This window comes from Aegilops tauschii, chromosome 3, assembly GCF_002575655.3.
Source record: "Aegilops tauschii subsp. strangulata cultivar AL8/78 chromosome 3, Aet v6.0, whole genome shotgun sequence".
NCBI lineage: Eukaryota > Viridiplantae > Streptophyta > Magnoliopsida > Poales > Poaceae > Aegilops > Aegilops tauschii.
In genome coordinates this window covers 364,563,723-364,577,423 of record NC_053037.3, presented here as the reverse complement: position 1 = coordinate 364,577,423, position 13,701 = coordinate 364,563,723, and positions in this window count along the sequence as shown.

Below are 13,701 nucleotides of genomic sequence, written 5' to 3'. Positions count from 1 at the left end.
CACGGATGTGTCTTTTTTTTGTAGTGAAGCATCAACGATATGTTTAGTAAAGGCTTTATTTTGACTATAAGCATGAGGAGAATTTAGCACAGATTGCAACAAGGAAATACAATCTATCAAAGAGTAATTATCATAATTAAATTCCTTGAAATCCAAAATAGTGGGTTCATTGCTATCTAAAGTTTTAACCTCTTCAATCCCACTTTTATCAATTTTTGCATCAAGATCTAAAAACTCCGAATTTTTGGGACGCCTTCTAACTAAAGTTGACTCATCTCCAGTCCCATCATTATCAAGATTCATATTGCAAAACAAAGATTCAATAGGAGACACATCAATAACTTTTAGATCTTCATCTTTATTCTCATAAAAACTAGAAGAACACGCCTTCACAAAGCAATCTTTCTTAGCACGCATCCTAGCGGTTCTTTCTTTGCACTCATCAATGGAAATTCTCATGGCTTTGAGAGACTCATTGATATCATGCTTAGGTGGAATAGATCTAAGTTTCAAAGAATCCACATCAAGAGAAATTCTATCCACGTTTCTAGCCAATTCGTCAACCTTAAGCAATTTTTCGTCAAGCAAAGTATTGAAATTCTTTTGTGAATTCATAAAATCTTTAACACTAGTCTCAAATTCAGAGGGTATCTTATTAAAATTTCCATAAGAATTGTTGTAGGAATTACCATAATTATTGGAGGAATTACTAGGGAACGGCCTAGGATTAAAATGTCCTCTAAACGCGTTGTTACCAAAATTATTCCTACCAACAAAATTCACATCCATAGATTCATTATTATTCTTAATCAAAGTAGACAAAGGCATATCATTAGGATCAGAAGAAACACTCTTATTAGCAAACAATTTCATAAGTTTATCCATCTTTCCACTCAAAACATTAATTTCTTCTATCGCATGCACTTTCTTACTAGTAGATCTTTCAGTGTGCCATTGTGAATAATTAACCATAATATTATCTAGGAGTTTAGTAGCTTCTCCTAAAGTGATTTCCATAAAAGTGCCCCCCGCGGCCGAATCTAAAAGGTTTCTAGAAGCAAAATTCAATCCGGCATAAAAATTTTGTATAATCATCCGCAAATTCAAACCATGAGTGGGGCAATTATGTATCATTAATTTCATCCTCTCCCAAGCTTGTGCAACATGTTCATGATCAAGTTGCTTAAAATTCATAATATCGTTTCTAAGAGAGATGATCTTAGCGGGAGGAAAATACTTAGAGATAAAATCATATTTGCACTTATTCCAAGAATCAATACTATTTTTAGGCAAAGATGAAAACCAAGTTTTAGCACGATCTCTAAGAGAAAACGGAAATAGCTTTAATTTAACAATATCATTATCCACATCTTTCTTCTTTTGCATATCACACAAATCAACAAATGTATTTAGATGGGTAGCGGCATCTTCACTAGGAAGGCCGGCGAATTGATCTTTCATGACAAGATTCAGCAAAGCAACATTAATTTCACAAGATTCAGTTTCGGTAAGAGGAGCAATCGGAGTGCTAAGAAAATCATTGTTGTTGGTATTGGCAAAGTCACACAATTTAGTATTGTCTTGAGCCATCATGACAAGCAAGCAATCCAACACACGAGCAAACAAGAACCAAGCGAAAAAGAGGCGGACGGAAAGAGAGGGCGAATAAAACGGCAAGGGTGAAGTGGGGGAGAGGAAAACGAGAGGCAAATGGCAAATAATGTAATGCGAGGGATAAGAGTTTGTGATGGGTACTTGGTATGTCTTGACTTGTGTGTAGACTCCCCGGCAACGGCGCCAGAAATCCTTCTTGCTACCTCTTGAGCACTGCGTTGGTTTTCCCTTGAAGAGGAATGGGTGATGCAGTAAAGTAGCGTAAGTACTTCCCTCAGTTTTTGAGAACCAAGGTATCAATCCAGTGGGAGACTAGGCTCAAGTCCCACGCACCTACACAAACAAATAAGAACCTTGCAACCAACACGATAAAGGGGTTGTCAATCCCTTCACGGCCACTTGCAAAAGTGAGATCTGATAAAGATGATAAGATAATATTTTTGGTATTTTTATGATAAAGACTAAAAGTAAAGAAAGCAAAATAAACGGCGACAGAAATAGCTAGTTGACGGGAGATTAATATGATGGAAAATAGACCCCGGGGCCATAGGTTTCACTAGTGGCTTCTCTCAAGAGCATGAGTATTACGGTGGGTAAACAAATTACTGTCGAGCAATTGATAGAATTGAGCATAGTTATGAGAATATCTAGGTATGATCATGTATATAGGCATCACGTCCGTGCTAAGTAGACCGACTCCTGCCTGCATCTACTACTATTACTCCACACATCGACCGCTATCCAGCATGCATCTAGAGTATTAAGTTCATAAGAATGGAGTAATGCTTTAAGCAAGATGACATGATGTAGAGGGATAAACTCATGCAATATGATATAAACCCAATCTTTTTATCCTCGATGGCAACAATACAATACGTGTCGTTTCCCCTACTGTCACTGGGAGAGAGCACAACAAGATTGAACCCAAAGCTAAGCACTTCTCCCATTGCAAGAAAGATCAACCTAGTAGGCCAAACCAAACTGATAATTCGAAGAGACTTGCAAAGATAACCAATCATACATAAAAGAATTCAGAGGAGATTCATATATTGTTCATAGATAATCCTGATCATAAACCCATAATTCATCGTATCTCGACAAACACACCGCAAAAGAAGATTACATCGAATAGATCTCCAAGAGAATCGAGGAGAACTTTGTATTGAGATCCAAAGAGAGAGAAGAATCCATCTAGCTAATAACTATGGACCCGAAGGTCTAAGGTAAACTACTCACACATCATCGGAGAGGCTATGGTGTTGATGTAGAAGCCCTTCGTGATCGATGCCCCCTCCGGCGGAGTGCCGGAAAAGGCCCCAAGATGGGATCTCACGGGTACAGAAGGTTGCGGCGGTGGAAATAGGGTTTTGGCTCCTATTCTGATGTTTTCAGGGTACGTGGGTATATATAGGAGGAAGAAGTAGGTCGGTGGAGCTATGAGGGTGGAGCGTGCGCCCCCTGCCTCGTGGCCTCCTAGTTGATTGCTTGACGTCCACTCCAAGTCCTCTGGATCATGTTTGTTCAGAAAATCACGTCCCCGAAGGTTTCATTCTATTTGGACTCCGTTTGATATTCCTTCCCTTCGAAACACTGAAATAGGCAAAAAACAGCAATTTAGGCTGGGCCTCTGGTTAATAGGTTAGTCCCAAAAATAATATAAAAGTGTATAATAAAGCCTATTGAACATCCAAAACAGATAATATAATAGCATGGAACAATAAAAAATTATAGATACATTGGAGACGTATCACCCCACAATGGGATATTCCATTAATCTCTCACAAGAGCCAACTAAGATACAAACAATATGCACAAAGGCTCAACGAACAACACACATGTACATGAAGTGGAAACCAACATACACATACTTGATTACTCAAGATAAGCAATTTGGAGACACAACATATACAAACACATGCAAGGAACAAAATCAAAACATGCAAAGGAGCAAGTAACTTTCAATGTAAACAATTTAAGTACAAGTTACCGGAAGGAGGCACATTGGATATAGTATAGAAACTTGATAACCCAATTGACTTGGCTTGAGACAATAAGAATGATGAAGTCCCCATAATTCTTCATAATGTAGCCAAGTCTCCAATGCCCTCCAACAACACCTATCGATCAAGTTTGAGCTTGTCGGTCCCCAACCAAGGTGGGTCCTAAGAGGTTAGTCACAATAGGCTTGGCAACCGAAATGGTTCTTTTCTTGACACCACTTTGAGTACCAACAAACTTGGCAAGCACATTGCCAACCTTATCCTTCCCAAGAGAATAGATATTATCAATAATAATTGGGTTGGATTAGTTACCACTAGTGCATGAAGAAGCGACGTGACCTTTCTCATGACATAAGTAGCAACGTCTACTCTTGATTTTCTTCTCACTTGATTTCTCAAGAAGAGAAGCATTAACTTGAGTCTTATTGGGAAGTGGCCTTTCTTCAACTTGAGGTTGAGCATGAGATTGAACTTGTGGCCTCTTCCCTTGTTGCTTGTCACTAATGGCCTTCTTCTTCAATGAGCAAGATCTAACATGATGCCCTTCTACTTTGCACTTGAAGCAAACAATCTTGCCTGAATTCTTGACTTGTTCTTGGCACTTCTTTTTGTTCATCTTGGACTTCTTCTTGTTGGAGTTGAATCCAAGTCCACCTTTGTCATTGGGGGACTTTTTCACACTCAAGATGTTATTGAGTGTGGATTTCCCTTCATGACTCTTTTCCAAGTCTTTCTTCAAAGAGGTGACTTGGGCCTTGAGCTCTTTGATTTCCGCTACATGGTTAGTCTCAACAAAAGTACTAGAGGAAGTATAAGCTTCATCGTTAGAGCAACAAGGCAAGGAAAGCAATTCATCACAAGATGTGCCAACATTGTGAGTAGATGAATTACATGGACTAGCACATGGCAATATAGCATTTTGACTAGAAGTAGTGCTAGTATCCACATGAGGCTCACTAGATGTTACCTTAGCAATCATGGCCTCATGAGATATCTTTAGCGCATTATGGGATACTAGAAGATCATCATCAGAGCTTGAGAGCTTTTCATGAATTTCTTCCAATTTCCCATATTTTCTAGATAGCAACTCAAGTTGAGCCCGTAGCTCAACATTCTCCTTCAAAATGGATGCTTCACAAGTAATAGAGTTAGTAGCACAAGCATCATCATTAACAACAAGAGGAGAGGACAACTTGTCAAGCTCTTTTAAAGAAGAAGCTTCAAGTTGAGCATGAGATTCGGTGAGTTTGATGAGCTCATCCTTAATGACCCTTGAGCCATTTTCGAGGTGCTCAAAATCCTCAAGGAGTCTAGCATGAGCAACTTAAAGCTTAGAATTTTTATTTTTAAAAACATTGGCCACCTCAAGAGCTCTATCATGAGATTCCTTCAGTCTAGATAATTCTGGAGCAAAAGTATCCTCAAGAGATTCCTTGGTGGTTTGTTCAAGTTCAAGAGCTTGGGAGAGGTCCGCAATCTCATTAGCGTAATCACGCTCATGACCTTCCATTTTATCAATGGTGACCTCATGCTCCTCAAGATGATATTCCAACTCATCAATATATTTCTTGCCCACAATAGCAATAGACATGATTTGCATGAAGTTGGAATGAGCAATTTTATTCTTAAGAAGAGCTTTAAAAATCATTCCCCCTTAATTTTTAGGGAGGCAACATTATAATTCTCTTCATCATAATCAACATCATCATCATTCTTGCCATCATCAATATCATCACAAGATATATTGGGATTCAAAGTGGGAGATACCTTTGAAGCCCTGGACATAAGGCAAACTGCAATAGATGACGATGTAGGATCCTTTGAGGCACCATTCAAGACAACATCTTGTTCCATGGGGTGTTGGGTTTCCTCTACATTGTTAGCACAACAATTCGAGGAAATAGATGCATCTTTATCATGGCAACAAGACATAGTAAGCATATCATCATGAGATTTAGTCAAGCAATTTCTACATGATATGTAAGGACTATCAACACAAGCATGTGAAACATTTGGAGTGCTCGAAGTGCTAAAGTCCAAAGATGAAGCATTGCTATAAGAAAGTGATGAAGGATTATCAACAATAAGCCCACTATCATCATTGCAATGAACACCACTACTCACCATGTCATTACCTTGTGGCAAACCACATGTATGTGAAGTAGAAGAAGTTGAGAACACAACACGGCCAGAGGTGGAGGGAGAACAATCACCCCCACAAAACTTGGACACGCCATATTTATCTTTAAGCTTTGTCCACAACTCATGAGCATCCCGGAACGACATGAGTTGAAATATAACAACATTGCTCAAAGCATCGAAAAGCACATTAGAAGCTTGAGCATTGAGATAAGAGTTTTTCTCATACTCTAAAGATAATCTTTGGGGATCCTTTGGAGGAGAAAAACCCAGATCTACAATTCACTCTAAATTTGGGTCCATGACCCTAAAGAGATCAAGCATGCGAATTTCCCAAACATCAAAATTTGTGCCATCAAAACTAGGAGTGTCAGAGAATCCTAAACCCCTAGTCTACATCCTTGCTCTCTAGGCGGTTAAGCCTTAAAAAGAGAGACGAGGCTCTGATACCAATTGAAAGATCGAGTATGTCGCCTGGGGGGGTGAATAGGCGCTTTAAAATAATTACGGTTTAGGCTTGAACAAATACGGAATAAACCTAGCGGTTAATTTGTCAAGCACAAAACCTATAACAACTAGGCTCACGTATGTGCACCAACAACTTATGCTAAGCAAGATAAACAACTAAGTGATAGCAAGATATATGACAAGAACAATATGGCTATCACAAAGTAAAGTGCATAAGTAAAGGGCTCGGGTAAGAGATAACCGAGGCACGCGGAGACGACGATGTATCCCGAAGTTCACACCCTTGCAGATGCTAATCCCCATTTGGAGCGGTGTGGAGGCACAATGCTCCCCAAGAAGCCACTAGGGCCACCGTAATCTCCTCACGCCCTCGCACAATGCAAGATGCCTTGATTCCACTAAGGGACCCTTGAGGGCGGTCACCGAACCCGTACAAATGGCAAACCTTTGGGGCGGTCACCGATCCCGTACACTTTGGCAACCCTTGGGGGCGGTCACCGGTACCCATCAAATTGCTCGGGGCAATCTCTACAACCTAATTGGAGACCCCGACGCTTGCCCGGAGCTTTACACCACAATTATTGAGCTCCGAACACCACCAACCGTCTAGGGCGCCCAAGCACCCAAGAGGAACAAGCTCAAGGGTACCAAGCACCCAAGAGTAATAAGCTTCTCAACTTGTAAATTCCACGTATCGCAGTGGAGAACTCAAACCGATGCACCAAATGCAATGGCAAGGGCACACGGAGTGCCCAAGTCCTTCTCTCTCAAATCCCACCGAAGCAACTAATGCCAGGGAGGAAAATGAGAGGAAGAACAAGAAGGAGAACACCAAGAACTCCAAGATCTAGATCCAAGGGGTTCCCCTCACATAGAGGAGAAAGTGATTGGTGGAAATGTGGATCTAGATCTCCTCTCTCTTTTCCCTCAAAAATTAGCAAGAATCCATGGAGGGATTGAGAGATAGCAAACTCGAAGAAGGTCAACAATGGGGGAAGAACACGAGCTCAAAGGATAAGGTTCATTGGGGAAGAAGACCCCCTTTTATAGGTGGGGAAAAATCCAACCGTTATGCTCATAGCCCGCACAGAGCGGTACTACCGCTCGACCTCACGGTACTACCGCTAGGGGTAGCGGTACTACCTCAAAGGGTAGCGGTACTACTGCTTGCGAGTGGTACTAAAAAAATACATCCGTGCCTACCACCGCTGGACTTGTGACGAGTTTTTGGTCCGGAGCGGAAGTAGCCACGGAAGTAGCCGCGGTAGTACTGCTCCAAGCGGTAGTACCTCTCCCAAGAGCGGAACTAAAAAATTACATCCCCACCAAGCGGTAGTACCGCTCCCACGAGCGGTAGTACCGCTACAACTTTTATAAGGACACAAAAACTGACACAACTTCTTCAAACGGACTCCGAATTCAACGAAACCAAGTTTGTTGGAAAGCTAGCGACAAGGGCTAAAACAATCTTGATAGAAATAACAATAAGAAGCAAATTATAAAAGGCCCATAAGAAAATGGTGAGAACCCTTCCTCGAATAAGACCGGTAAAACCTCCAACACCGAAAACGCAATAGAAGAAGCATGTGAACTCCGTTTCGATGAACTCGAGCTTGTCAAGATGATGACCATAAGCTCCAAATCTCACAAAGAGAACCAAACAAGAACCAAGAAAGATGATGCAAGGATGCAATGGTTTGAGCTCTCTACGAATGATACGATCAAGCTACTCATCGTGAGCCCCCTTGATAGTACGGCAATTGATCCTATAACCCGGTCTCCCAACTACCACCATGGGACCGGTAAAATAGAAGACCTATCAAGGGAAAACCTTTGCCTTGCACGAAGTCCACTTGAGCTATATGATGACGATCTTGACTCCCTCAAGTTGGACCACCTTTCTTGATTGCGTTGGCTCGATGAAGACTAGATGATTGCTCCCCCATAGTCCACTATGGGCGAGCCACTCTTCGGCACATCTTCACAAGTCCATTGTCACCACAATGGACGGCAAGCTTCAAGAACTTGTTCTCTTTATGATGCCTCACTTGAACTTGCACACCGCAACCTAACCCCACAAAGAACTCTCACGAAGACCACGGGTTAGTACATAAAGCGTAAGTGACAATGCTTACCATAACATGGGATCACTTGATCCCTCTCGGTACATCTTCTACGCTCTGTGTGTTGATCAAGTTGATTCACTCTTTGACTTAGTCTTGATCAACCTCTCACAAGACCAATCTTTAGGTAATTCCTTGAATAGCACCTTGGTCGACACAAACTCTCCTTGAAACCAACACATGTACTCCAAGAAAAGCCTATGGACAAAACCTTCAAATATAACTCAAGGCAACCATTAGTCCATAGAGATTGTCATCAATTACCAAAACCAAACATGGGGGCACCGCATGTTCCTTCAGCGTGTGACTGCAACTGCCTGCACACAAGTAAAGGGGTACACAAAGGACCCCTACTTTTGTACACCGACATAAGATAACCCAAAATTTGAAAACTTCAATCACACAAAACTCAACAAAACCTTTGTGAGATCCGTTAGTATAAGAAAGCAAACCACTACTATAAGTGTTGTATCAAACCAATTCATATTTTGTTTTTTGTATTATATCTACTGTATTCCAACTTTTCTATGGCAAAAACTCATCAAAGAAAACCATAGAGCCATCAAAATAAGCACACAACACAAAGAAAACAGAATCTGTCAAACAGAACAGTCTGTAGTAATCCGACTTTGGCGAATACTTCTGTAACTCCAAAAATTATACCAAAATAGGACGACCAGGGTAATTTGTATATTAATATTCTTCAAAAATAATCAGGGCAAAATCTTTTTTCTGTGATTTTTGAAAATTATTTTCGTGAGCGCAAAGTTTCTGTCTTTTTTAGCAAGATCAAACAACTATCATCCAAGAAGATCCTATAGGCTTTACTTGGCACAAACACTAATTAAAACACAAAAAACACAATCATATTAGTAGCATAATTGTGTAAACACACAAGAACAGAAAGAAAAAAGCAAAAATAAATTTTATTCATTAGGTTGCCTCCTAACAAGCGCTATAGTTTTACGCCGTTAGCTAGGCATAAAGCAAGGATCTAAGTTTTGTCATCTTTGGTTCGAGATCCATAAGATGCCCTCATGATTGATTCATAAGGTGGCCTGATTTTTGTTCTAGGAAAGTGTTTCATACCTTTCCTCAAAGGAAATTGGAACTTGATATTGCCTTCTTTCATATCAATCACGGCACCGATAGTGCGTAAAAACGGTCTACCAAGAATAATTGGACAAGACGAATGGCAATCAATATCAAGAACAATAAAATCTATGGGCACATAATTCCTATTTGCAAGAATAAGAATATCATTAATTCTTCTCATAGGCTTTTTAATAGGAGAATCTGCCAAGTGCAAATTCAAGGAACATTCTTCAAGATTGGTAAGACCAAGCACATCACATAGAGATTTCGGAATTGTAGAAACACTAGCACCCAAGTCACACAAAGCAAAACATTCATAATTTTTAATCTTGAATTTGATAGTAGGTTCCCACTCATCATGCAATTTTCTAGGAATTGAAACTTCTAATTCCAACTTTTCTTCCAAAGCTTTCATCATAGCATCAACAATATGTTTAGTAAAAGCTTTGTTTTGTTCATAAGCATGGGGTGAATTTAGCATGGATTGCAACAAAGAAATACAATCAATCAAAGAGCAACTATCATAATTAAAGTATTTGTAATCCAAAATAGTGGGTGCATCACTAGCTAAAGTTTTGACCTCTCCAAACGCACTTTCATCAATTTTCTCAAAGATTTTCACACTCCGAAATATTGGGACGCCTTCTACCTAAAGTTGACTCTTCTCTAGTCCCTTTTTCATCATTCTTAATTTTACTAAACAAGTAATCAATAGAAGAAACACCAATAATTTTAAGATCTTCATCATTTTTGCAAGAATAATCACTAGAAAAAGCTTTCTCTAAAAATTCTCTTTTAGCTCTAAGCATAGCAGTTCTTTTCTTACTTTCATCCACAGAAACATAAAGAGCATTAATTGATTCATCAACTTTAGGCACAAAAAATTTCATCTTGAGATTTTCCACATCATGAGCAATTCTATCAACACTTCTAGACTAATCATCAATCTTATTCAACTTTTCTTCTATGGAAGTGTTGAAAACTTTTTTCGTGTTGATAATTTTTTTAATATTATTCTAAAGATCAGAGGTATTCCTATTATATTGTAAGATTTATTTCCATAAGAATTACCATAATTATTAGAGGAATTACTAGGAAAAGGCCTAGGATTAAAATTACCTCTATAACATTGTTGTTGAAATTATTGCGAGAGATAAAATTTACATAAATGGCATCACTATTTTGCTCAATCAAAGTAGACAAAGGCATATCATTAAAATCAATAGGAGCACTTTTACTAGCAACCAATTCATAAGAGCATCAACTTTATCACTCAAAGAAGAAATTTCTTCAACCGAATTAACCTTTTTACTAGTAGGCGCTCTTTCGGTATGCCATTGTGAATAATTTGCCATGATATTATCAAGAAATTTGCTGGCTTCACCCAAAGTAATTTCCGTAAAAGTTCCACCCGAAGTGGAATCTAAAAGATTACGAGAAACAAAATTCAAGCCCGCATAAAAATTTTGTATGATCATCCAAAGATTTAACCCATGAGTTGGGCAATTCCTTAGCATCATTTTCATTCTTTCCCAAGATTGTGCAAAATTTTGATGTTCAAGTTGCTTGAAATTCATGATCTGGGTTTTAAGAGAAATAATTTTTGCGGGCGGAAAATACTTGGTGATAAAAGCATCTTTGCACTTGTTCCAAGAATCGATACTATTATGAGGCAAAGAAGAGAACCAAATTTTTGCAGAATCACGCAAAGAAAACGGAAATAATTTCATCTTGAACACATCATTGTCCACATATTTTTTCTTTTGCATATCACATAATTCCACGAAGGTATTAAGATGGGACGCGACATCCTCATTAGGAGTACCGGAAAATTGGTCTTTCATAACAAGAGTCAGCAAAGCAGTATTAATATCACAAGTCTCCGCACTAGTGGTGGGAGGAGCAAGAGGAGTGCCAGTAAAATCATTGTTGTTGGTATTTGAGAAATCACATAACTTGGTGTTCTCTTGAGTCATGATGACTACACAACAAGATCGCACTCAAAAACAGATCCGGCAAGAAAACGGCGAACGGAAAAAGAGAGGCGAATAAAATGACAAATTTTTGTGAAGTGGGGGAGAGGAAAATGAGAGGCAAATGGCAAATAATGTAAATTGCGAGGAGATGAGGTTTGTGATTAGGAACCTGGTTATGTTGAAGATCCTCCCCGGCAACGGCGCCAGAAATTCCCTTGATGATGTTTGCTAAGACTACGTCGGTGATTCCCCCAAGAGGAGAGGATGATGTAGCACAACAACAGTAGGTATTTCCCTCAGTAATGAAACCAAGGTATCGAACCAGTAGGAGAACCAAGCAACACAACGTAAACAGCCCCTGCACACGAATAACAGCCACTCGAAACCCGACGTATTAAAGGGGTTGTGAATCCCTTTCGGGTAACGGCGCCAGAAGGCACGAAGACGGGAAAAATTGTATAGATTGGAATAATAGATCGCAAATAAAATAAAGTGCGGCAAGATATTTTTGTATTTTTGATTTAATAGATCTAAATAAAAACGCAAAGGAAAAATAGATCGCAAGGCAAATATATAAGAAATAAGACCCGGGGCCGTAGGTTTCACTAGTGGCTTCTCTTGAGAAAAATAGCAAACGGTGGGCAAACAAATTACTGTTGGGCAATTGATAGAACTTCAAATAATCATGACGATATCCAGACAATGATCATTACATAGGCATCACGTCCAAGATTAGTAGACCGACTCCTGCCTGCATCTACTACTATTACTCCACACATCGACCGCTATCCAGCATGCATCTAGTGTATTAAGTTCATGGAAAAACGGAGTAATGCAATAAGAACGATGACATGATGTAGACAAGATCTGTTTATCTATATGGCGGTAGATATAGATATCGTCTTTTTATCCTTAGTAGCAACGATACATACGTGTCGGTTCCCTTTCTGTCACTGGGATCAAGCACCGTAAGATCGAACCCACTACTGGGCACCTCTTCCTGTTGCAAGATGAATAGATCAAGTTGGCCAAACAAAACCCAAATATCGGAGAAGAAATACGAGGCTATAAGAGATCATGCATATAAGAGATCAAAGAAACTCAAATAACTTTCATGGATATAAAAAGATATAACTAATCATAAACTCGAAGTTCATCAGATCCCAACAAACACACCGCAAAAGAGTTACATCATATGGATCTCCAAGAGACCCTTGTATTGAGAATTCAGCGAGAGAGAGAAAACCATCTAGCTACTAACTACGGACCCGAAGGTCTACAAAGAACTACTCACGCATCATCGCAGAGGCACCAATGGAAGTGGTGAACTCCTCCGTGATGGTGTCTAGATTGGATCTGGTGGTTCTGGAATCTGCGGCGGCTGGATGAATATTTCGTCGACTCCCCTAGGGTTTGTGGATTTTTGGGGTATTTATAGAGCAAAGAGGCGGTCCGGGGGGCACCTGGGGTGGGCACAACCCACCAGGGCGCGCCTGGGGCTCCTAGCGCGCCCTGGTGGGTCGTTCCCCCCCTCGGGGCACCACCCAGATGCAACGAGGGCCCATTGCCTTCCTTCTGGCCAATAAAAAATCATCATGGAGTTTCGTGGCATTTGGACTCCGTTTGATATTGATTTCCTACAATGTAAATAACATGAAAAAACAGCAACTGACACTTGGCACTATGTCAATAGGTTAGTACCAAAAATGATATAAAATGACTATAAAATGATTATAAAACTTCCAAGATTGATAATAAAACAACATGGAACAATCAAAACTTATAGATACATTGGAGACGTGTCAGTTGCCGAGGCGGCTACTCCGGCGCCACACGTCCGTCCCTCCCCCACCCACCATTGCTATATAAACTGCTACGCCGGCCATAGCCACAGTCATCCGCCTCCGTTCCCTTTCTCCTGTCCACACCACTACTGCCCAGCATGGCTTCCTCGCGCTCCAGCGCTCTTCGGGATGGGTGGACGACGAACCACAAGGAGATAGCAACCATTGCTGCCGACTGGCTGGCCGGCAGGCAGCCGAAGGACGACGATGTCCCAATGGAGAACATGGTAGTCGACGATCCGGCGCCAACCCCCTCCTCCGCGCCATCCTCGCCGGTGCATTGCACCATGACCATTGGCGAGGCCCGTGCCCAATACATGGACACGGTGAAGCAGAAGCATCAGGAGCAGTTCCAGGAGGCGCATGCCGACGCCGCCTACAACCACCATCTTCTCCAGGAGCACCTACAGGCGGAGGAGCAGATTGAAGCGGAGCGGGTGGA